Raw genomic sequence first — 26,364 nt, 5'->3', positions numbered from 1 at the left:
ATTGTCCTGTTGAAAAATAAATGATGGTCCAACTAAACGCAAACCGGATGGAATAGCATGCCGCTGCAAGATGCTGTGGTAGCCATGCTGGTTCAGTATGCCTTCAATTTTGAATAAATCCCCAACAGTGTCACCATCAAAGCACCCCCACACCATCACACCTCCTCCTCCATGCTTCACGGTAGGAACCAGGCATGTAGAGTCCATCCGTTCACCTTTTCTGCATCGCACAAAGAAGAGGTTGGAATCAAAGATCTCAAATTTGGACTCATCAGACCAAAGCACAGATTTCCACTGGTCTAATGTCCATTCCCTGTGTTCTTTAGCCCAAACTGTTCTCTTACGATTGTTGCCTGTTCTTAGCAGTGGTTTCCTAGCAGCTATTTTACCATGAAGGCCTGCTGCACAGTCTCCTCTTAACAGTTGTTGAAGAGATGTGTCTGCTGCTAGAACTCTGTGTGGCATTGACCTGGTCTCTAATCTGAGCTGATGCTAACCAGTGATTTCTGAGGCTGGTGACTCGGATAAATTTATCCTCAGAAGCAGAGGTGACTCTTGGTCTTCCTTTCCTGGGGCGGTCCTCATGTGAGCCTTTTTCTTTGTAGCGCTTGATCGTTTTTGCAACTGCACTTGGGGACACTTTCAAAGTTTGCCCAATTTTTCGGACTGATTGACCTTCATTTCTTAAAGTAATGATGGCCACTCGTTTTTCTTTACTTAGCTGTTTTTTTCTTGCCATAATACAAATTCTAACAGTCTATTCAGTAGGACTATCAGCTGTGTATCCACCTGACTTCTGCACAACACAACTGATGGTCCCAACCCCATTTATAAGGCAAGAAATCCCACTTATTAAACCTGGCAGGGCCCACCTGTGAAGTGAAAACCATTTCCGGTGACTACCTCTTGAAGCTCATGAAGAGAATGCCAAGAGTGTGCAAAGCAGTCATGAAAGCAAAACATGGCTACTTTGAAGAACCTAGAATATAAGACATATTTTCAGTTGTTTCAAACTTTTTTGTTAAGTATATAATTCCACATGTGTGAATTCATAGTTTTGATGCCTTCAGTGTGAATGTACAATTTCCATAGTCAAGAAAATGCAGAAAAATCTTTAAATGAGGTGTGTCCAAACTTTTGGTCTGTACTGTGTATATATATATATATATATATATATATAAATAAATAAACACCCCATCCTGGTATATATGTCCCTTATCCTGGGCCACATCCTGGTATATATGTCCCTTATCCTAGGCCCCATCCTGGTATATATCCCTTATCCTGAGCCACATCCTGGTGTATATATCCCCCATCCTGGTATATATGTTCCTTATCTTGGGCCCAGAGGCATATCTTAGTTCAGGGGGATGAAACTTCTGAGTGGGCTACTAACAAGGAAACCCTGATTACAACTATGGTGGCGCACCCTAGTAGTGGATGTAGAATTCCTCTACTGTATCCTCCACACGCACAGTATGATGACCCTATAGTACCCCACCCCTCAACTCCCCCCGGAAAAGTATGGTGACGACAACACAGTATGATCCCCCAACTGTGACCCCCCCACAGCCTTCCATGCAGTGTAATGGGCCTACACAATATAATGGTCCCCACACAGCCCTTTACACAGTATGATGGACCCCACACAAACATTCACACTGTATAATTGCTTGCATACAGTATAAAGGCTCCCACATAGACCTCCAAATATTATAATAGCCCCCACATTGCCTTCCATATAGTATAATGCACCACATAATCCTTCATATAGTGTAATGTACTACCATAGCCCTCCATATAGTATACTGCACTCTCCATAGTTCTCCTTATAGTATAAAGCGCTCCACATAGTCCTCCATATAGTATACTGCACTCCCCATAGTCCTCCATATAGTGGAAAGCACTCCCCATAGTCCTCCATATAGTAGAAAGCACTCCCCATAGTCATTCATATTGTATAGCACACTCCCTATAGTCCTCCATAGAGGATAGTGTACTCCCCATATTCCTCCATATTGTATAATATAGTCCTCCATACAATATAATATAATGCACCTCATAATTCTCCATATAGAATAATGCACTTCCATAGTCCTCCATATTGTATAATGCACTCCCCCATAGTCCTCCATGCAGTATAATGCACTCCCCATAGTCCTCCATGCAGTATACTGCTCTCCCCATAGTCCTCCATATAGTATAATACACTCCTAATAGACATCCATATGGTATAATACACTCCCCATTGTCCTTCATATAGTATAAATAACTCCTCCTACTCTTCCATATAGTATAATGCACCCCCATAGTCCTCTATACAGAATAAAATGTACCCCATAGTCCTCCATACAGTTTTATGGCCACCACAATGTTCTCACTGATTTTAAAAAAAAAATATATATATATAATACTCACCTTTCCTCATTCCCCCGCTGCTCCGGTCTCTGCAGCGAGCGTTTTGAGCGCCCACACAGCCCAGTGCAGTGGGCACTATGTAGTGACGTCAGATACCGAGAAGGAATGATGTGGGAGGAAGCGTCAGCTGACGCTCCCTCTCATCATTATTTTCAACTGTATCGGCCTCCAGAATGCCAATATAGTTGAACATGCGATGACAGGCAGGGGGGACTGGTGCTGGCACTGGATCACCCCCCCCCCCGACTCACAGGTCTCATTTCGGCTCCATGGTGGCAGTACAGGGAGATCGTATTTCTCTGCTCTACCGCAGAGTTTAACAGTTAAAAGTAGCATAGCTCCGGGTGGGCCCCTCAGAGTGTGGGGCCAGGGACTACCTGCCTGCTACGCTACTGCCTGGGCTCCATCCTAGTTTGTGTCCCTTATCCTGGGTCCCATCCTGGCATATATATCTCCCATACTGTGCCCCATTCTGGTATACATATCCCCCATCCTGGTATGGATGTTCTCCATTCTGGTATATATATTCTCCAACGAGGTATACATGTCCCCATTCTGCCACTGTTCTTTAAAGTATAGAAAATAAATATTCTACTCACCTTCCCTCCGCTCCCCCGCCGCAGTGGCATATCTTTTTGAGACCATCAGCTAACTTCAGTGTGCAAGTGACTGGAGCGCATGACATCCCTGCCATGCGCCCCAAGTCAAGTACACGCTGGCGTCAGCTGCTGGCATGTGATTGGTCGGCAGCGTGTATTGCAGAGCTGCACCTCAATACACGTCAGCATAATGTGTACCCGAGGATGCACATCCAGTTGAAGCTTGCGCTGGCGTCAGCGGGCCCCTCACCTGCATGGGCCTGGGTCGCGACCTCTGTGACCATGATCATTATGCCCCTGTTTTTTACCCATTCAGGGGACTTTCCTGTTTGATGTTATTGCATGGATTGTGCCACATACTTTTTCCATAGGGATTTAGGGATGGGGAAGAGGTTCATATGACGGCTACTAATGTTGACTAGACAGCTCTGAGAGTATACTTATATTAAATATAGTGAATACAGAGTTGAGAATAATTACCATGTCATTCCTGCAGGTTAAGATGGTACTGGCTGTAGATGCCCGTGTGATGCTGTGTTGAAGTATAATGGGTTTGATAGAAAAGTATACAAGAAAAATAACTTGATGAAATCTGAGGATCAATACTGAGGCTAAAGAGAAGCAAAGATGGGGCTGAATTGTAGGGAACTGAGCACACTTTACATAAAGCAACTTCTGAATTTGTTATGCAAGGGTGGTGTAGGGATGGGAAAAATAACTGGACTACTTCTTTTATTATGAGTTAGTTTTTTATTCCAGATATTGTTTCACTATCTATAACAGGGGGTCTCAAACAAGCGGCCCCTCCGGCTGCTTCATGCGGCCCGCAGACACCATAGACCCCGATCGTGGCCCGATCCAGGAGCCGCAGACATCAGCGCTGTAGTGCAGTGTATTGTCGCGCAGAGACCGGCTCTCTGCACAGCAATACCAATGCCAGCGGCCGACCTATCAGAGGCCAGCAGCTGACATCTGTGTCCCAGCGCAGCGGCGTATGTCGTCACTGACGCAGATGTCAGCTGCTGGCCTCTGATAGGCCGGCAGCTGACACTGGTATTGCTGTGCAGAGAGCCTGTCTCTGCACGGCAATACACTGCACTACAGTGCTTATGTCGGCGGCTACTGGACCGGGCCGCGATTGTCAAGGGGTCTATGGTGCCTGCATGCTGCATATGCAGAAGGACGCCGAGGGAACGGAAGACAGGTTAGAAGAATTTTTTTTTTCTCTGTTATGTGCACTATGGGCATCTGGATAGGGACATAAGGGCACGTGGGTGAGCACATATGGCCACCTGGATGAGAACGTTCCTACAATATGGGTACCTGGATGGGGACATTCCTACAATATTTGGACCTGGATGGGGGGCATTACTACAAGATGAGGACCAGGATGGGGCATTACTACAAGATGAGGACCAGGATGGGCACATTGCTACAATATGAGGACCAGGATGGGCACTACTACAAGATGAGGATCAGGATGGGCACATTACTACAAGATGAGGACCAGGATGGGTACATTACTACAAGATGAGGACCAGGATGGGTACATTACTACAAGATGAGGACCAGGATGGGCACATTGCTACAATATGAGGACCAGGATGGGGCATTACTACAAGATGAGGACCAGGATGGGCACATTACTACAAGATGAGGACCAGGATGGGCACATTACTACAAGATGAGGATCAGGATGGGGCATTACTACAAGAAGAGGACCAGTTCAAAAGGTGTATAGAAAAAAAATGGTATCACTAAAAATGTCTATTTGTCATGCAAAGAATGCGGCCCCCCAAATTCAATTTTTTTCTGTGTGCGGCCCATATACCCAGCTGAGTTTGAGACCCCTATTCTATACCATTTTAATATTTTGATTTTGTACTTCTGAAATCATTCTAGAGTGAAGACATCAGTAATCAATACAGAGATGGATTTCACACTGACGGCATTATTGGATGAGGCGTGTTGGCCGATAATGTTGATATGGGAGAGGATTAACCATGGATATGCATCAGATTCTCCCCCAAAGTCATTGGGGTTCCGAAAAGGAGGCTATGGATACCAAATATGGGTTTTTAGCTCCTACAACGAAAAATATTCTGTTTTCTGGGACACTTTTCACTCATACTGGAAAGTGCACACTCCATTCGGCCCTGTTTTATATTTCATTGGACCTCGGTTTATTGATGAGACAAGCCAAGGATTATATGTACCGCCATCATTTACTGTCATTGTATCAGATACAAATGTTTTAATGCCTGCTCGAGCTTCAACGGTAGCTAAGCAAATATTAAAAATTACCCATTTTGTTCTAAACTCTATTTAGTGCAGTGATTTAGATGATAAACACATTTGATGTATGAAAATTTTAAACTTTATATATATTTTATTGCAAATTTACATTTTTCCCTGAATGTCAAGGTGTTCATATCTCTTACGTGGGTATTTCATGTTCTAAAAAAATAGTTAATAGCATTTATATGCAATTACATGCTGTTAAACAATATTGAGTAAAGAATCATTTACTACATCTAAACATATAATATGACACCGTTATATGTTCAAAGTGTTTATCAATGTGCATGTCCACCTAATGAGCCAAGTGCTGCTGGATATGCATGCTTGGTCTCTCTCCTGAAGTAGCATTATATACCTATGAAAAGTCCTAGCATTATATACCTATGAAAAGTCCATGTGCAAGGGAAGTAAAAGGGACCATACTGTCTGCTGCCAGAAGGGGAAGAAAACTGATTATGTGCGGAGTTGGCACCCAGCAGCACAGATTAATAGCAGCTAAGAGATGGGGCAGTACAGCTGAGCTGACAGCACTATGAGAAAAGAGCTCACAAAAGTATAATGAGACAAAGCTAACCTCTGCTGTACTGCCCCTTCCCCAACACTTTCTGACATGATGAAAGCTGAAGAAGTGTTAGTAATCACACATATGTCTACTATTCTCCTAGAACTATGTAATCACATACAGATTTGCAGGAAAATCAGTGAGAGCAGACAGTCTATAATTACAAAATAGAACCTACAAAGTCGCAAGTAACAAAATATAATTTTATTAATTAATAAATATAGCTGGACAACTAGAGATAAAAAAACAAGATATAGGACTAATTAAAAACCAATAAAACACAGCAGGCACAATAATAAGTACTGAACATAGGTCCCGATGCCCAAATACTCCCTGTGCAGCCTCCACCTTACCCTCCAATGCACGTTTCACTAATGCTTCCGAAGGGGTGGTGAAGCGGAGAATGGAAGCCAACTTTTTAATGAGTGAGAAAGGTGGTGGAGGTGATGGCCATTTCTATCAACGCCTTCCACTATGATTATGTGGCGTGGTCACTATCAATACCTGCATTGGAGGGCGCTGATGGAGTCATTGAAGCTGAAATTCCGGGTCCCAGCCGAGCAGCCAGTGCGCATGTGCGAAATGGAGTGGCAGCCATCTTGGATGAGGAAAACTTGCCCAATGCAACTATGAAAGTAGAAATATATGGGAAAATGTGGGGCGGCGGCTATATTGGATGGGGGAAACGTGCCTATTGCAGTGGGGAAAGTAGACCTTGGTGGGAAAAAGAGGCAAAATGAAAAACAATATGTATGTGAATAACTGATGAAAAATGACAGAATGTGGAAGCATGGAGTGAAAAGTGAGGGTGCTAAAAAATAAACAAAAAAATATCATTGGTTGCGTTGTGACATGTCAATGAAATGAATGATGAAAAAAAATAAATCTAAATAAAGTGATAGGGGAATAGGGAAGATCATAAAATGAAAAGCTAAGAAAAATTAAAAAAATATATATATATATATATAATGATAATAAATAGTAAGTAATAAAAAATTATAAAATTAAAATAATAATAGTGTAATGAGTAAGCAAAGAAAGAGAACATATGAAAGTGAAAAAATGTATGCATAGTGGTAGAATAAAATAGTGTGTATAAAACACACAGAACAATGAAAAAAATATATAAAAACACATTTAAATGGAAAAATGTGCAGCAATATCCAGATGAGACGACAAAGTAAAAAATACTGGAAGAAGGAAAAAATGTGGGACTTGTTTTCATATTAGCCACTGAGATGAACTGCATCCTAGATGGAAAGAGAAGAAGTGAGAAAACAAATAAAAATGAATAAAACTAAAAAGCCACAGCCGACTTCGCAAATATAAGGAAAATAAAATGAAATGTTGGGAAACAATAAGGGAACAAAAAGATGGTAAATTGTAGTCCTGAAAGAATACAACAATTAAAGATAGGAAACAAAACTGAGCTGTTCTTATAAACCAAGAGGTGCCAATGTTTATAAAGTAGTTATCCACTTACATTCAATTTGTACCAGTTTTTTCTTGTTTCAGAAAAAACTGTTTCAATATAGGCCAATGGACTTCATCTCTTCGACTATGGAAACTGGTGACTGGCAGGACACGTTCATCTAGATTTTTCATCTTTTTCAGTAAATCATCAAGGTTACATACTCTAGCTAATCTGTAACCTCGGTCAATATCTTTTACTCGATATCCGCGTTGTGTAAATCTGTCTTTCAGATCTCTAACATGGCTCTCAAAGTCAGATGTTTGATCACACAAAATTACTTATCCATTCATGTGAATATTGTATGTCTGAACCATATCTCTCACCCATAGCCCTACAAAAAAGATTTTCATAAGACAGCGCAAATGTTACACCCATAGTCTGCAAGAAAAATCTGTTCCTGAATACAAAAAAAATTGTGATCCAAAACAAAATTGAGTCCATTGGATGGATAAGGAGGTCTCTGGATAGACCCTGCGTGTTGAGAAGAAATTTGGTTGCTGGCATCCCCTGTTGATGACTAATGCAGGTATAAAGGGACTCAATATCACATGTCACAAGGAACATGTCAGGTTCCAATACTTCACCATCCAATCGCCTTAAAACCTCTCTCGACTCCTTTAAGTAGGACGGAAGATCGACCATACAAGGTTGAAGACAATGATCAAGGAATCTACAGATCTGTTCATTCATACTTCCACGTCCTGATACAATGGGACAACCTGGGGGGTTGAGTAAATTTTCATGAACCTTAGGTAATAGAATGTAGCAATAACTGGACCGTCAACCATGAGATCTTCCCATGATGGTTTAGGGATAGTGCCTCTCTCAAGTGTCTTATCCAAAATAAGGAACATATTATTTTGAAATGTTCTTATTGGCAATCTGCAAAAAAATACTTGACATCATTCAGTTGACAGGAAGCCTCCCTTTCATACATGTCAGTATGCCAAATGACCACATTCGATCCTTTGTCAGTTTACCTTTTTACCACCTGTTTCATGATTTTTTTTATTTCATTTAATGAAGTCATCTGTTGTTTAGTAAAATTATCATTGATTCGCAGTGATGAGTGAATATTTTAAGTTACTCAGACTGTTCTCATGAAAATTTCAAGAGGGACAAAGAGAGAGTAGAGGAAATATGGCAGATTTCTTGACAATTCAAGAAGGGTTTTCTGGTCATTGAGGATCTTTCCCACCCCCTTTCATTATTAACCTCCCTTTAAAGAAACACATGGCTGCATGCGACATGGGTTAAACAGAAGGCACTATACTCCAATACTGACTTCCCACCAAAACGGACATTTTTAATATCAGCTTCTGAACCAGACCTATCCCCCGCCACAGCTCCGGACACGTGACACCTTACTTGGCCTGGGCCCGCCACACACCTAAAGCTTGCTCAATACCCTCTCTCAAGGCCAAAGACCATAAATCCATCCCAATATCATTTAGATGCACACTGTCCGATCTCAAGTGCTCCCTAGAAGGCACCTCCAAATCCTTATGCCTTACCACCACACCACCATTCCTTGCTACAAAACGAGCCATCGTTTTGTTAACCTTAATCCTGGTCTTGTTAATACGCTCAACCGATTTTGCGTACCTCCAGTTCAGCCGAGCAACAATGTCCGACCAAACAATAACGATTCCTGGATACGCTGACCACAACCGTAACATATCTCTGATGAGTTTCCATGATGATCTAACCCCAAGGTAATTTCCTCCAACATGTAACACAAGTACATTCGGCGGTTGATTCACCCTACAATAGTATGCCACCTCCGGCAAAACTCTCCCCCAGGTCATACCGCGGATACCCAGCCACTTGATCAGTGCCGTGGACCGAGCCTGCCTGAGCTGCCGACCATCCGTGCGAACATCGGCCTGTAACGCACCCCAAAACACGCAAGAATGACCGAGGATCCAAATTAAACATGCACTTTAATAAAACAAAACAATGACCTCATTAATAAACATAAATATCAGTCGCCGCACCAATGCGGAACGAATGAGACCCATACTCTTCTGGCTTTTTACCCATTAACATTAATCAATGTTTAAAAACTGCCACAAATTGGTACCGAGACAGTGAAAATTCGTCCACATGTCAAAAGAACACACCCAGCATTACACCATGAACTGCCATAAAATGCCTTACTACAACAATCGGGCAGGCTAAATAACCAGGAATAGCGTAAACATTCCCACATTGATCAGTCTTAGAATGCCTGAACACACATTCCACCCTATCATCCAACACATGAACGTCACCCAAAAGCAAACCCCCTTCCACCATACGTGGAGGACTGATTAGCTTGCTTATGCGAAATGCACCAAAGAAGGCTAACACAAAAGCCGCCGAAAACAATGCTATCTCATAAAGGGAATAACAAACACATTGCACACAACCCAACAACTTGTTCAACAGTGCAAAAGAAACTGGCCTCCTTTTATCTTGACTAGCTACGCCTTTCCGAAAATCCTTCATGGCCTGATTCAGCAAAAATTCCTTTGTGGCATCCTTCACACCCTGTAACTTAAACAGAAATGCCAGCGTCGCTAATCTCTGCGACACTGCGTACACCGATCTACCCGAAATTAAATCTTTTCCTAAAAAGGATTAAACTAAACACAACCTGTCCTTATCAGAAGAATCCACCTCCATGCACGCACTCAAAGTTTCCCATTCTAGCAATACTTTTTGATACCTTCTTGAGTTCTTGATTAACTCAAAAACTACACATTGACTAGACTCCAAAGCACATTGGGACATTCCGCTCCCACTTTATCTGCCCATGGCACCAGCTGGAGAAACCAGTCAGCGCATCAGCCACTTCATTCAATTTCCCCGGAAAATGCCTTGCCACTATACACACATTCCTTTCCAAACCGCGCAACACCAAGTGACGTAGGTACGCCACTACAGGAGGAGATTTTGCCAACAAAGAATTTATTGCATGAATCTCCAACAGGTTATCACAATAAAAACAAACGTTCTTTCCGCTAAACTCGGCCCCCCACAATTCCAGGGCCAGTACAGTTGGGAATAATTCCAACAAGGACAAGTTTTTTTACCAAACCTGTTTCCTGTCAGGTCACTGGCCAAGGACCTACGCACCAATGTCCCTGAAAAAACGCTCCAAAACCCAATGACCTAGCAGCAACCGTGTAAAGCTGCAAGTTATCATTGGACACCACTTTGTCCATCCACAGCGTGCAACCATTATATTTCGCCAGAAAAGAGTCCCAAACCTCCAGATCCGCCTTGATCTCCTGAGTAACGCGAAAAAATGATGCGACGATTTTCCTGCCAACGCCTCCGATAATCACCTGGAAAACACCCTGACAATCAGAATTATCCTGCAAGCAAAATTAAGCTTACCCAACAATGACTATACTACCTTCAACCTTATTTTCTTGACGCGTCGCACTGCCGCTTCCGCCAGCCGCAAACCCATCAACTTTCCTTTAGGAAGCCTACACTCCATCGCCACACTGTCAATTTCTATACCCAAAAAACACATCAGCAGGGCCCTCCGTCTTGTCTGCGGCTAATGGGATTCCAAACAACACCGTCACCTTCTTTAAAGTTACCCACAAAACTGAACACACTAACAAGCCAGAAGGCCCAACACGAAAGAAATCATCCAGGTAGTGAATTATTGAAGAGACCCCCGACATGTCCAGAACCACCCATTCAACAAATAAACTAAAAGCCTCAAAGTATGAGCATGATATACAGCAGCCCATGGGCAAACAATAAATCTACAAAAATGTTTTCATCCCACATGCAGCCTAACAGATGAAGACTATCCGGATGCACTGGAAGCAAGCGAAACGCCGCCTCAATATCCGATTTTGCCATTGTGGCGCCCCTGCGGGTTCAGCCGCCACAGAGGTACTGCATCTCACCCAGAGGTGTGGTATCTCACTCTCAGGTAAGGATGGAGTACTGCCCGGGACCCACCCACTTGCATCCAACACTACACCCTTCCAGGCCAGCAGGTGGGGCAAGATGCACTGCCTTATGCTGAGCCCTGTCCCTGTTGGAAGTGCGGGGGAACCGAGTGAGGGGGAACCAAGTAGTGGGTGGAGGAAGCAGCTAGGGGAGCACTTCAGTAGGTGAATAAAAAAGGGGAGCCATCTTGAGAGAGAGTCCAGTCAGTGTTCAGTCTGAGGAGAGTGGTGGAAGCAGGAGCTCTGCTCAGAGAAGAGGGCCTAGACATAGAGGCCCAGGAGGACTGGCTGAAGAGGAAGGGAGCAGAAGAAGGCTCCAGGAGTGAGGGGATCCCAGGGGCACGGCAAGTGCGGAAGCCACAAATGCGCCCGAATCTGCAGGAACGTGGAGGTATCAGGCCGCAAAGAGGACCGGCCCCTAACTAGTGGAGAACTACAAGGCACAGCTAGAAACCGGATGCTTCTGTACTTTCAGGGTGCAGCTGCTCACAACCACAACTACATCGCTAAAAAGGTAGCCACATAGGATTCAGGGGACTGCAGGTTACCCGCCAAAATCCGAGGTTACCGGCTTGGGACACTGGTTGCGAGGCGCAGGGCAGGAGGGTGAGAGCCAGCGCAGGAAGACGACCGAGTAAGGCACACAGACTGGGGTCCCGTTATGTACTCCTGAGGCACCTGGGAGATTGCTGAACCCCTGCCTTGGTAAACACAGGACGGTGTGGGAGGTTACCCTGGTCCTGGTAACCTGGAGTTCAACAACTGTGAGTAAACCTTGAAGACTACACCCCACTGTGTCCTAGAATTATTATCTGCGCCATCACCTGCATTACACCGCACCAACCACATCCGCCCTATAGTATCACTACTTACTGCCCTGGAGCTAAGCTCTCCCTGTGGAGAGCTGAACCAACTCTGCTGCGTCATCATCAGTTCCAGAGGATCTGCACCGCAGCGGCGGCCCCATATAGCCGCATATCACAGGTGGCGTCACGAACATTATATAAAAACTATATTCCCTTTTCTTTAATCCCTTTTATTGACCGCCCTGGGTCACGGACCGGGTCACTGCCACTGTGACACCCCCAGCACCGACCGGCCCGGCTACCGAGTACCCCACGGCCCGAGTCACCATCAACGCAGCTTGCCCTCCTGCCCTTACCAACCCCAATGCCTTATCAAACGATAACTCTACCGGGATGCCATCATTCACGGAGTCCTCTTCTGGAGAAGATAAGTGATGAATAAGCCAAAACTTATTTGGTACCAGCTTGGGTACAACATCCAAAGGGGAAATTCTCAATTCTGGTCAAGGAGGATCCAGAAACGGTCCCGCCGTGCTCCCCAAAGCCACTTCATTATACAGCGTTTCCATCACCACCTCAGGGTGTTCCCCTGCCGATTTCAAATTTCCCGGCCTAAATTTTGGCGCTCCAGGATCAAAAGGAATCCTGAAACCCTCAGAAAAACCCAGCTCAATTAACCTAGCCGCCTCCATATCTGGATATCTATTTAAAAATGGAAGCATCGCCTCGACCTTCACGGGAGTCCTCCCTCTTTCCAGAACCCTCACCTGTTTTGCCTTTTGCTCGTTTAAAGCACTTACTGAGCCCCTGACTTCCCCTACATCCAAAACACTCGTGCTTAAACTTGCATGTGCCCCCAAACTTACATTGCCCCTAGTTGAACTGCCAACAAAAACCTTTCTTTTGAGACACCGAAGATCCACTGGCTGATCCTGACCCTCCGGTACCACCCCGAAAGGGCTGAAACACTAGGGCTGTCATTAAACGCATCCATAAGGAAATATCCTTGTGATCCCAACGCATACCTGTCCTCATAGCCTTGTAACGGGAGCAACAACAAAAATTTCCACAAACTCCCCTTTCCAAATTTTTTCTCGCAGACATACATGACGCGCCCCCTGGGCCGTGTGGTACTCTGTGCCGGGCCGGTCGTTGCTAGGGGAAATGTCACAGTGGCAGTGACCCGGTCCGTGACCCAGGGCGGTCAATGAAAAGGTGATATTTACAGGGGAATTAAAGTTCTTATACACAGTTCGTGACGCCACTTGTCGTATGCGGCTAAAGGAAGCCGGCGCTGCGCAGCAGGTCCTCTGGAGCTGTTGTTAATGCAGCAGAGTTGGTTTAGCTCTCAACAGGTAGAGCTTAGCTCCAGGGCAGTGTAGACGTTGCTGTGATGGTGTGGTGTAGAGGATGGCGCAGTTAATAATCAGTCCACAATGCAATGGTGGTTTCCTCTTATCTTTACTTGCGGTGGTTAGGCAGACCGGGGCACAGGTACTAGCTGGTAGTAGAGATCCGGGCTGAATGGAAGCAAGTTGGGGGGATCCACCTACCCAGGTGGAGATGTAGGCCTTCCCTTTGCGTTACCTCTTTGGCCCTGCTGCGTATAGCTGTGGCCCTCGTCCCTGAGTAAAACGTCTTTGTGCTCATGACGCGCCCCCTGGGACATATTCCTTTTTGAGGGGAATACCCGGCACCGGATCAGATGGGGGGTTGTAGTCTCCGAGCGGCTGTGACCCGGTCCCGTGCCCAGGGCGTCAAGCTCAGGGTTATGTGGCAGTCTTTACTGATGTTATTAAAGTTCGTTGTGTCGACTACGCCACCCGTTGTGATGCGGTCACTGTGGCCGCCGCTGCAGCAGGGTCCGCTGAGGCTGATGGTGGATGCGCAGCTTGGTGGGATAACCCCCAACGGGAGGGGTATAGCCTCAGAGGGGACAGGCGCAGAGGATGGGGGTTGTGGTGGTGCGGTGCAGCCGGTAATGATGACAGACTCGGGTAGTGCAGTTAAGGGTCTTTACTTACTGCAGATGTTCCTGGTCACTCTAGCTCCAAGTGACCTCCCGAGCCGTGCTGCGTCCACCAGGTCCTGGATCCGGCCAACCCCCAAACAAGTCCGGAGCGTGGCCCTGAGCTCTCCCTCTGTCCTTCCTTCAGCCGTCCCCACCAGTGATTCACCTAAATCCAGCTCCCTCGGGCCTTCTGTTGGGCAACCTTTGGCCTCAGGTTCCCTGACCCTCCATGTGGTGTGCCTTCAGGGTGAATGTAGTGGGTGACCGTGACAGACTCTGCCCACGGTCTCCGGTCTCTGGCTGGGGAATGTCTTTACCCCCACCAGCTTGGGTTCCGGTACCCTTCTGCTGACTCCTCACCCGGTGTTCTTATTTGGGTTCTTGGGTCCCTTCTTTGTCCCCCTCTGGGTCTCCTTCTTTACTCCACTCTCTCTCCAGGGCTGTTGTTTCTTTCTGCAGGCTTGTCCTCTGCATCTGACTTACTCTCTGCGTCTGACCCTGATCCTAGTTGGTGCCCTCCTTATATATCCCTCTATGTGTGAGCTCAGGTGACCAGCACCCAATGAGCTCCTACCACTACCCAGACTGCTCCCCCTATCTGCCCCTACACTACATGGGATGTTCCTCCCCCCTCCCACTCCAGCCAGGAACAGGCTCGGTCGCACCTGCACATTTCTAAGTGGGAGTGCCGTCGGCCTGCTCCTCTGGAATGGGATGTATGTAGTGCATGCAGTCTATCTGAGCTCAGTTCCACACTCCATCCTTACCCGGGAGTGGAATATCACACCTCTGGGTTGAGGTGCAATACCCCTGTAGCAGCCGAATCCTCAGGGTGCTACATTCCCCCCTGGTAAATCACAGCACGTCCTCGGGCTGCAAAGACAAAAACACCAAACATACAAATTTTTATAAACATATAAAACACATAAAACATAGATATATAAAACTTTCTCGTCGTCTTTTTCTTTCTTCCTCCTCTGGTCACCGTGCAACTCGTGACCAGGTAAAGTGCGACAGTTTTTTGAAAAGCAGTTTCTCATAAAACCAGTAGGGGGCGCCTTAGGAAGCGCAACTATGTACAGGGAAGTTTTGGCCGTTCTCAGTCCCCGGCCAGGTAAGGGAAAGGGATGGCTGCTCACAGTCCTCAGCCTGGTTTGGGTAAGGGACACACGGGTTAAACTGTTCACTGGTCCCAACGGGGACTAAACGTTAAAGCAGCCACGGTTTCTTGTGTACCCCGACGGGTAACTATATACAGTTTTTCTTTACTACTGTTCTTAATCGTAGTACCTCCTAGCCTTGAACCCGTCCGGGTCTTCTGGCTCTTCCTCCCTACACCGCAACTCCTCCTCTGTCAGGCGATGCACGTGGAGGGCGTAAGGTCCCTTGGCACACTTGTGCCGGGTGAACGTTACCTCGTCACCGACGTAGAGGTCACGGCCTTTGTGACCCTCTGGCAGGTGAGACTCGACATCTCGTCGGGTAACGAAGACGTCACCCATGGTGTTCTGGTCCTTTATGAAGCCCCACCCATGCTGCGCATTAAACTTTATTACCGTCCCGATGGTACGGGGACGATCTGCTGCACGGGGGTCCCTTCTGGTCCGGCTCTTTTGCTCCGCGCTGCGGGTCCGGGCCCATTGCTCTCTGGCCCGCCTCTCCTCCCGCTCTCTCTTGAACTCTGCCAGCTGTTGACGGCAACACTCGGTACGCTCTGCTGCAGCTGCCCGAGTCTCTCCGGTGAACCCCATCAAATCTTCTCCCGTGGGGTCCCACACGAACTGGGCTTCCTCGAGTGGAGGCGAGACCCGAGTCACGGGCTTTGGAGCCGGGATCAGGGGCTCACACAAGGGCCCTAGTCTTTGCTGCCGCTCTAGCTCAGGGTACCCTTCGGGCCAGATGAAGGGCCGCCCGTCCGGCCATGTGAGCTGGCCGAAGAGGTCCTCCCCCAGGTGTGGCACCCTTGGTATTACGGGCGCGGGCGCGGTGGTGATGGCGCCCGGGTTGCCCAGGCCTTGCGGCCAGGCCTGGGGCACCTGGAAGGTGAAGGGCACCGTTAGGACGGCGGCGCCCTGGGTTACCTGGCCTTGCGACCAGGCCGGAGGCTCCGCGGAGGTAGATGGCTCTGCTTTGGATGCGGCGCCCGGAAACGCTAGGCCCTGTGACCAGGCCGGAGGCTCTTCTTCCTGCGCCACGCTCCGGGTCACGACGCGTGACGTCACTGGGGTCGCGACGGCGGCTTCCGGTCGGGGCCTAGTCGGTGGCGGTGTCATGGCGGTCTCGGGTACGGCAGGGGGACTTTCGGGCTCTGCGACGGGGAGCTGGGGCAGGTGGGTGGTCTTCCGGTATGGGGTATAGGCATCCCCCTTACCTGCTGCCATACGTCTCGCTCCCTCTTCTGCGCCGTCTCCGGCCTTGGGTCCTCCCGCGTCATCCGCAGAGGTAGTCGGTGTCTTCTTCCAAGGGAGCGGGTTCCGTGGGCGGATTCCAGCTTGCTGGGCCATCTCCCGGCCCCACTCCGCCAGGATCTCCCTCTGCACTCGGGCCATCCTTCCCGCGAGGCCCTCCAGGGCACTCCGCGCGCACTCCCGATCTCGGGGAAGCTGCGCCAGGATCTTCGCTAAGCCTAGCGGGGTTGTTGACTCTAGCAGGCTCCTGACCATCGGGTCGGTGCTGCTCTGCTCTTCTTCCGGCAGGCTCCTGGCCAGCGGGCCGGTGCTGCTCTGCTCTCCTCCTTCTTCCTTCTGCAGGCTCCTGGCCAGCGGGCCGGTGCTGCTCTGCTGCCGCTCCATTCCCGGGTCTACTCTTTCTCTCCTCGACTCCGGGTGCTCTTGCTCTGGACACCTCGCCTCCGGGTGCGCTCGTTCTAGACTGCTCCAAGCGACACCCATCTTTGCTCTTTTCTTTCGTCTCCTCCCACTTCGAGGGCGGTCCCGGGGCAACTCGGTGACTGTCAGCTCCAGGGGTAGTTCTTTCACGCTGACAGACACCTCCAGCATCACAGTCTCTGTTGGTGGGGGCGGTTTCCACTTTTGGCGCCATTTTCTGTCCCGGCCCACGATGGGAGGTGGCCTCTCGCCCTCCTTTGGCACGCCCATAATGGCGTCCGCTGCTCTTCCAAGGCGGGAAATCTGCGGTTTTGGCGGGAAGCGTCGCCCAGTGGCGGGAAACTCTGCAGATGGCGGGAACAAGCTGGAAATGGCGGACAATCGGCGGGAAACGACTGGTGATGGAGTCCGATGGCGTGGACCCTCCGGAACCGGCAGGAGTCTTCTTTCTGAGGTAAACTTGCACTTTTCTTCAGGCACGCAGTACCCGGGTGTTGCGGGCACGTAATCCTGCCGACTACGCCAAAGTTGACGCGCCCCCTGGGACATATTCCTTTTTGAGGGGAATACCCGGCACCGGATCAGATGGGGGGTTGTAGTCTCCGAGCGGCTGTGACCCGGTCCCGTGCCCAGGGCGTCAAGCTCAGGGTTATGTGGCAGTCTTTACTGATGTTATTAAAGTTCGTTGTGTCGACTACGCCACCCGTTGTGATGCGGTCACTGTGGCCGCCGCTGCAGCAGGGTCCGCTGAGGCTGATGGTGGATGCGCAGCTTGGTGGGATAACCCCCAACGGGAGGGGTATAGCCTCAGAGGGGACAGGCGCAGAGGATGGGGGTTGTGGTGGTGCGGTGCAGCCGGTAATGATGACAGACTCGGGTAGTGCAGTTAAGGGTCTTTACTTACTGCAGATGTTCCTGGTCACTCTAGCTCCAAGTGACCTCCCGAGCCGTGCTGCGTCCACCAGGTCCTGGATCCGGCCAACCCCCAAACAAGTCCGGAGCGTGGCCCTGAGCTCTCCCTCTGTCCTTCCTTCAGCCGTCCCCACCAGTGATTCACCTAAATCCAGCTCCCTCGGGCCTTCTGTTGGGCAACCTTTGGCCTCAGGTTCCCTGACCCTCCATGTGGTGTGCCTTCAGGGTGAATGTAGTGGGTGACCGTGACAGACTCTGCCCACGGTCTCCGGTCTCTGGCTGGGGAATGTCTTTACCCCCACCAGCTTGGGTTCCGGTACCCTTCTGCTGACTCCTCACCCGGTGTTCTTATTTGGGTTCTTGGGTCCCTTCTTTGTCCCCCTCTGGGTCTCCTTCTTTACTCCACTCTCTCTCCAGGGCTGTTGTTTCTTTCTGCAGGCTTGTCCTCTGCATCTGACTTACTCTCTGCGTCTGACCCTGATCCTAGTTGGTGCCCTCCTTATATATCCCTCTATGTGTGAGCTCAGGTGACCAGCACCCAATGAGCTCCTACCACTACCCAGACTGCTCCCCCTATCTGCCCCTACACTACATGGGATGTTCCTCCCCCCTCCCACTCCAGCCAGGAACAGGCTCGGTCGCACCTGCACATTTCTAAGTGGGAGTGCCGTCGGCCTGCTCCTCTGGAATGGGATGTATGTAGTGCATGCAGTCTATCTGAGCTCAGTTCCACACTCCATCCTTACCCGGGAGTGGAATATCACACCTCTGGGTTGAGGTGCAATACCCCTGTAGCAGCCGAATCCTCAGGGTGCTACATTCACCCGTATGGCAGGCAGCTCGGACCTTCCTGGAGTGTCGCTCCCACGTGCGGTGCTGGGTCCTATGGTGCTGCTGAACCTCCGGGCGTCTGTTGGGGCCAGAAGACCTGCAGTCTCCTGCCCTCCGGTTTCTGCTGCTGGGCTTTCGGTGCCCCACAACCTCGGACTCCAGTGTCCAGTTCTTCTGCGCTTCCCCTGGGGTGAACTGCTGTGCAGCTCCACTCCCTAGGTCTTTCCTCATCGATGTCCTGACTTCAACTCCTTTCTGCTTTCCTCAAACTAACCCCGCCTCCAGATCCCAGTTGCTAAGGGGAGGAGCTCCCCTTGCTGGTCTGGAGCCAGGAAAGTGTTGCATGCTAGCAAAACCTGATTAGGGGACCCCTCCTTGCTTCCAGGCATGGCATCACCCCTTGTGAGGGAGGCAATGCCACTGTGGCACCCGGACTCCTGGGCTGCCACATACACTTCAATAATCCAACAGAACCACCTCATCCTCCTTTTCTCAGTATTACTCTTTTTCCTGTGATACCACCGAGCCACCACCCTGCAGGCGCACTCCCGCCTGCCCAGATCCTGCTCCTGAACCTCCGGAAGCCACTCACGCCACTGCCGGCGACCTCACATCACTTGCCCCCTGTGACGCCGAGCCCTGCAATACACCAAATAATTGACCCCATAGATCGTGCACCCACCAATTGCCCCTTGAATATTCCCTATAACACCCTCTGAATTACTAACCCCCAACACACCCCGAGCACCACCCACATCAGTTAAATTATGAACAAGGGTAGTCTCCTCATCAGGCTGCCTCAGAGAGATCCTCTGACCAGCCACGACATCTCCTGATGGAACTTGCTCATGTTCTGACGGTCCCTATGAAATCTCGCCCTCCTCTCAGCTTTTCTCCATGTTTTCAACGTTGTCAGGTCTTGATAAAGGCGCAGAAGGGGCTGCCTGACGCCGCTGCCGCTCCGGATCCAAAGATAGCTCCCTAAGGTCCCGCACATCTGCCGGCCGCTTCCTGCCCGATGATCTTAAAAGGGCCCCGCAGGACAGCCTGCCCCCGCAATCTCCCGTGGCACTCCTGGACCCCAGATCCTCCCATCCACAGACCCACCCTGCCGCCTGCAGGAGGGCCGCTCATCTCTCATCTGTCCCCTTTCTTGACCACCTGCTGCTGCGCCAGTGTTCCTCATGGCTCTGCTGCACCTCCCTGCCGACTGTGGGAAGGCCCTTCACGCTCCCTCCCCCGCCGGGGTCGACCCCAGCATGACATCGGGGCCACCGCTGCAGACAGCAACTCCTCCCCCGCCGTACACTGGACGCTGGCCCCGCCCTCATCCGCAGACCGTGGGAGGACTCCTCGTCCCGCCATCTTGCCAGGTATAACCCACGGCTGGCTTGTCACCGGGGGTCACCGCCGCGCTGCTCGGGGGCCTTTTAGGCCGCAAACCGGAAGTAGGCCGCAGCGCAGGCACGCCCACTTCTGGTAGGCTGCGGCTCCGGCGAGGATTCCTCCTGGGGATCGGAGAAGGAGCCTCAGGCACGCGCTGCTCCCCTGGCTGCAGAGGTCCCCGAGGGGGCTCCTGGAGCTTCTCCTGCTCCGAACCTCACCTGCTGGTGAGTAACGCTCCGGCGGCCGTGACCGCTGCAGGCCTCCCTGAAGCTTCTTCTGCAGCCGACGACTGTGCACAGGTCACCCGCAGCTGCTGCTGCACCAAGTCTGCCCCATGGATCGCTGAGACAGGCCGCGCTAGGTCCAGCAAGGCCACAAGATCTGCCATGGCTCCACTGCAGGGTCTGGTCTGCTTCAGCTGCGATCCAGGAAGCAAGAGGAGGTAACTGACCCCTGCCCTTCCCTATATCATCTCTTGCTCCTCCCCCCACCTCTTCCCCTCCAATCAAAACTCCCCACACTACTCCTAATCCCTTATTCAAAATTTTAACTCCTTCACTCCCACCCTCCTATCTTGTCATGTGGCCTATACGCCCTATGGGGCTCCCTGGCCTTCCTTACTAATGGTAGAGGGAAACTTACCCTTGTATACTTCGCCTGCCCCAGCAAGAGATTTTCTAATGCCTGGATTGCTTGGAGTTCCCTGTCTGTGGTAAAAATAGAATTGGTGGAATTTATCATGAAACATTTCTTAAACAACAGTTTTTGAATAAAAAGATTTATCTTTAATGGCTCAAAAATGGTTAAAATTTGCTGCGGGTCTCACACACACACAGTCTGGAAAACAACAAGGCTATGTGATCTGATCCATAGATTATAATGGGTGGGTGAACACCGCGGATATAACCCGTACGTGAAACACTGTCGTGTGAATGAGGCATTGACGCGCCCCCGGGGCAATGGGGTACTCGGCATCCGGGCCTGTGGATGCTGGTGGGGGATATCACGGTGGCTGGCCCGGTCCGTGGCCCAGGGTGGTCAACCAAAAAGGGGGATTTGTAACTTGGATAGGAAAAATATAATAAATAGTTTGTGACGCCACCTGTGGTACCTGGTAAGGATTACCAGCGCTGCTGCAGACCTCCGGGGGGTGATGGGATGGCAGCTGAGGTGGAGCGGCCCCCGGGGCCGTGTGGAGTTTGATGGTGGTGATGCTGGGACTTGTAGTGCAGGCGGATGGCGCAGCAGAAGTAACTGACAGAGACAGGGGATTCGCTTCAATACCTTTACTGGTGCGGATGTCAGGTACGGTCCAGGGTACTCAGTAGGATGGGTGCACTTCAGAACTTCTCCCCAGTGAGTGGGTATAAGGCCTCCTGGTCCGTGTCTGCCTCTCTGTATGCTCCTGGCCAGCCTGGGCCTAGCTTATGTGTCGTGTTGTTCCTTCACCTGTCGCTCGGTAGTAGGACCTTCTGCTGGCAACCACTATCCCTGGTAAAGCTGGGGCCTTCGTGGTACCTGATCCTGTAATGGGCCTAGCTTCAGGTCATCGAGGGACTTGTAGTCCTGGAATGCCGGTGAACCCTACTGGGTATAAAGGGACCCTGTAGGCGCGGACCCAGTGTCCGGTTTGTATATCGGGGTGAGCCTATGAAGCTCCTCTGCCCCCTCAACTCCTCTCTCCTTTCTCCTCTCTGCCGTCGGCCACACTCGGGGCCCTCAGAACTTAGCAGCAGACGCGCTGCGTCTTCGCTGCTCTCAGCGTCAGCACGCTCTCTGACTCTGACTGAACTTCTCACTGACTGAGCTGCCTGGCTCCACCCTCCATATATATATCCCTAACAGGCTCCCTCTGGTGGTGTGAGGTGGAAGGGTGGAGGTGTTTGTATGTAATGAGGGCCTCTTGTGGAGAAGTCCATCCATGCACCCTGGGTCCTGTGGTACCTGTGAACAGCAGGGTGCCACAGCATGAGGGGAGTCTGATTAGGCATTATTTCAAAAGGAAGTCTGGGGTTTGTATTACAGAGGATTGTGGTCAGGAGTCTGCATTAAAGGGGTTGTTGGACAACCCCTTCTTGATCTAAATGTTTGGCCATAATAAAATTAAAACGCCTGAGTATAGGTGAGTATAAGCTTTTTTATTTTATTGGGGCCAAGCGTGGGGGTGAAGGAGTTGTCCAAGTAGTGGACAACTTCTTTAAGAGAGAGTCTGGTTTGGGTATGGATTTATGAACTCTGGTAACTGTATCTTTTAGGGCTCTGTTCCAATCCGAGTTCACAGAGCTGCAGTACTGAAAGGAGGGACGGAGCCACTGATTACACAGGAGGTCACTGACCATAAGTTTTTCCTAAGAAATCAAAGGTCAAAAGCAGCAGACACTGAAGAAATGATATAGCAGGTAGGCATCAAACATGTAGAAGAGACTTAAATGTTTATTTTTTGCCCAATTTATATAAACCCTCGTCATGATTCATATCGTCTAAATAATACTAACTGCATCACTAGGATAGGTTCATAATTAGTATTACGCTTCCTACTTCCATTATATCTACAAACTATTGCTCTTCTTATTTTCTGCACACATTGTTATACTTGGGGCTCACTGTATATTACATACTAGGGATTTTTTAGGCTGCAGGGGCCGTTGTTCTTTTCCCCATGGGAGATATTGCATGTGTTATGTTGCACTTATTGTGTGATAATGATTATTTGCTGGATATGTTATTGCAGATTTACATGGCTTTGAATGTGTTGTGAACATGGGTCAGAATGATTCTCGCTGTGGCATAACTTGAAGCTCATGGGCCCTGATGCAAAAGCTCCAACGGGGCCCCTAGTTATTGCAAATCTTCAATAGTAATGGTCTTTTCACATGGGCCAAAGGGACCTTTGAGGCCCCTCGGCTCCAGGGCCCGCGTGCTATTGCAACCCCTGCACCTATAGTTACTCCCCTGGATTGTAGATGTGACATCTATTTTGTCATCATATTGGGGAGAAATCAAGTATCATGGTCAAATTGGCATATTGCTATCACTTAGCCAGCGTAGGAATTCAGGAGAGGCAAAGACGGCTAGTCACCCATGTGGGAGTAGAGAAATAGGTAGAATAAATAGGTCATATTCCCTATTTAACCCCTTTATGGTGCGACCCTTTTCTGTTTTTGCACTTTTGTTTTTTACTCCTCTTCTTACCAGAGCCATAAATTTTTACATTTTCTGTCGATATGGCCGTGTAAGGGCTTGTTTTTGCGGGACAAGTTGTACTTTTGAACGACACCATTGGTTGTACTGGAAAACAGGAAAAAATTCCAAGTGTCGTGAAATTGCAAAAAAAATTAAATTCCACAGTTGTTTTCTGGGTTTTTCTTTTACCATGCTCACTAAATGCTGAAACTGTCCTGCCTTTATGATTCTCCAGGTCATTATGAGTTTGTAGATACTAAACATGTATAGTTTTTTTTTTTTATTTAAATGGTAAAAAAATCTAAAGTTTGTTAAAAAAAAAAAAAAAAAGTCACCATTTTCTGAGACCCGTAGCGTCTCCATTTTTCGGCTTCTGGGGCTGGGTGAGGGCTTATTTTTTGCTCACCGAGCTGATGTTTTTATTGATACCATTTTGGGGTAAACCTTGGGGAGACTAGAAGCTGCAATCATCCGATCGCCTGTGCTACACATAGCGCTGTATGTAGCAAAAATGTTCACTTGCATCCCTGCAATGACAACTGTAGGGGTCTCCTGCAGACACCGGGTTGTCATGCCAACCCATCGACGATGCGCAGTCATGTGACATGGGCGCCGATGGGCGGGTCTTGTGACGCTCTTCCAGCGGAGCCGTCTTAAATGCCGCTGTCAGAGATTGACAGCGGCATTTAACATGTTAATAATCACGAGAGAATCGCGATTCCACCCGCGGCTGTTAGGAGCACATGACAGCTGATCAGATCCGCTGTCAAGTCCCCGGAAAGGTGCGGGCTCATCGTCGGAGCCTGCATCTAAGGCGAAGACACGTCATGCGCCGTATATGTACGGCGCATGTCATGAAAGGGTTAACAGGACAGGCTTAGCCTTTGGTGTGACCTACTGATAATATTATTTAGAATCTGATAACTGTGACCGAATTGTTGGCCAAATGATGCTTCAGTTGATCATTTGGCCGACAACCATCTTGGCCGTCTCTCCCATACACGGAAGCGCTCACTTGGCCGAGTGCTCCTGTGTTCTCTATGAGAGAAACTGACAAACATCTCTGTCAGCAGCTTATCTCAGAGAGAATGAAGTGATCGGCAGTCCAAAATTGTATATGCCCAAATAATATCTTCCCTGACCAGTTGATTGGCGCGCCAATATGACGCGCCACATGGGCCCTGGGGTACTTGGTGCCGGGCTGGTCGTTGCTAGGGGAGATGTCATAGTGGCGGTGACCTGGTCCGTGACCCAGGGTGGTCAATAAAAGGGGATATTTACAGGGGATTTATAGTTTTTATATAATGTTCGTGACGCCACCTGTGGTATGTGGCTAAAGGGAGCCGCCGCTGCGGAGCAGGTCCTCTGGAGCTGATGTTAGTGCAGCAGAGTTGGTTCAGCTCTCCACAGGCAGAGCTTAGCTCCAGGGTAGGAAATGGTGATGTTGTACACTGTGTTCCAAATTATTATGCAAATAATATTTTCTCAGATTTTCCCAAATTACCTATATGAATTGCAGTCATTGTAATTTTCCAGTCAAATAACTATTAGAGTACAATTGAAAGGTTTTTGTACAAACTGCCTATGATAACAGTATATTTAAAAAAAAATAAAACACTCAAACTGCACTCAAAATGCACGTTCCAAATTATTATGCACAGCAGCGTTTTCAACCTTTTCATTTTAATAAAGAACAAAAAAATGGTCATTTTTGAAATTATAAGCATTAGCAGGTTATTACAAACTGAAATCAAACAGTTTTCAACTCAAAACTTTATTCTAGGTGATGTTACATTTGCACATAGGACCCCCTGTTCGAAAGGAGCTTTTGAACTCTCTCGTCCATTGAATTTGTCAGGTTTTGGCTGGTTTCTGCTTCAATTGTTTTGCATGAGGACAGAATACCCTCCCAGAGCTGTTGCTTAGATGTGAACTGCCTCCCGCCATCATAGACACTCCTTTTGATGATGCTCCAGAGGTTCTCAATGGGGTTGAGGTCAGGGGAGCATGGGGGCCACACCATAAGTTTGTCCCCTTTTATGCCCATAGCAGCCAGAGATGCAGATGTGTTATGTGCAGCATGAGACGGGGCATTATCATGCATGAAAATGATCTTGCTGCGGAATGCACGGTTCTTCTTCTTGAACCATGGCAGGAAATGCTGTTTGAGAAACTCAACATACATTATGGAGTTCATCTTTACCCCTTCAGGGATCCTAAAGGGGCCGACAATCTCTCTTCCCATGATTCCCGCGCAAAACATTACTCCACCTCCTCCTTGTTGGCGCCATAGCCGTATTTGCATGGGGTGTCCATCAACCAGCCATCCTCCTCCTCCACTCCATCCATCTGGACCATTGAGCGTTGCACAGCACTCATCGGTGAACAAAACAGTTTTGAAGTCAGTCTTCATATATTGTTTGGCCCACTGGAGCCGTTTCTGCTTGTGTGCAGTGGATAGAGGAGGTCGACAGGTTGGCTTACGCACAGCTGCAAACCTCTGAAGGACCCTGCATCTTGTTGTTCGGGGGACGTTGGAGGCACCAGCTGCTTCAAAAACTTGTCTGCTGCTATGACAAGGCTTTTTTGCCACTGCTCTTTTAACCTGACGTAATTGCCTGTAGGAAAGTCCTCAATTTTCCCTTATCAGCACGCACACGTGTGTACTGTGAATCAGCTACATACTTCTTGATTGTGAGATGATCACGATGAAGTGTCTTGGCAATGTTGATTGTAGTCATGCCTTGACCTAAACGCTCCACAATTTGTTGCTTCTCAGCAGCCGACACATCCCTTTTCTTTCCCATTTTGGCAGAAAATGTAGGCTGCTTAATAATGTGGGACAGCCTTCTTAAGTAGTCTTGCCTTTCATTGGACACACCTGCCAAACTAATTAGCACAAGTGTCTGCTATTGCTTACAGTGATTTAAAGAGCCCCGACACACATCACCATCAATGAGTTTAACTGACAAACAAAAAAATTCTTACTTTATCACCCCTAAACACTTTTGCTGTGAAGTGTAGTGCAGGGAATGATGGCGCAGTAATAAGTCGCAGAGACAGTGGGGTGCCGTCTTCCGGATTTACTCACAGT

At 48.8% G+C, this 26,364-nt stretch overlaps 1 long non-coding RNA gene across 2 annotated transcripts in view; it reads left to right on the top strand.

The window, feature by feature from the left end:
- The window catches only part of LOC141244078 (uncharacterized), a 54,852-nt gene that overhangs the window by 13,754 nt on the left and 14,734 nt on the right, over positions 1 to 26,364 (top strand). The window contains exon 4 of one of the 2 annotated variants that reach the window (XR_012308061.1): positions 4,920 to 7,704. The exons of the other annotated variant lie outside the window; for it this stretch is intronic. This is a non-coding gene — a long non-coding RNA (uncharacterized lncRNA). Of the gene's footprint in view, positions 1 to 4,919; positions 7,705 to 26,364 lie in introns of those variants that run through there. 2 annotated transcript variants of the gene reach the window in all.

Source organism: Phyllobates terribilis, unplaced genomic scaffold (genome assembly GCF_046119375.1).
Source record: "Phyllobates terribilis strain yellow unplaced genomic scaffold, ASM4611937v1 Scaffold_1336__1_contigs__length_319888, whole genome shotgun sequence".
Lineage (NCBI taxonomy): Eukaryota > Metazoa > Chordata > Amphibia > Anura > Dendrobatidae > Phyllobates > Phyllobates terribilis.
This window is presented reverse-complemented; position numbering and strand designations above follow the sequence as displayed.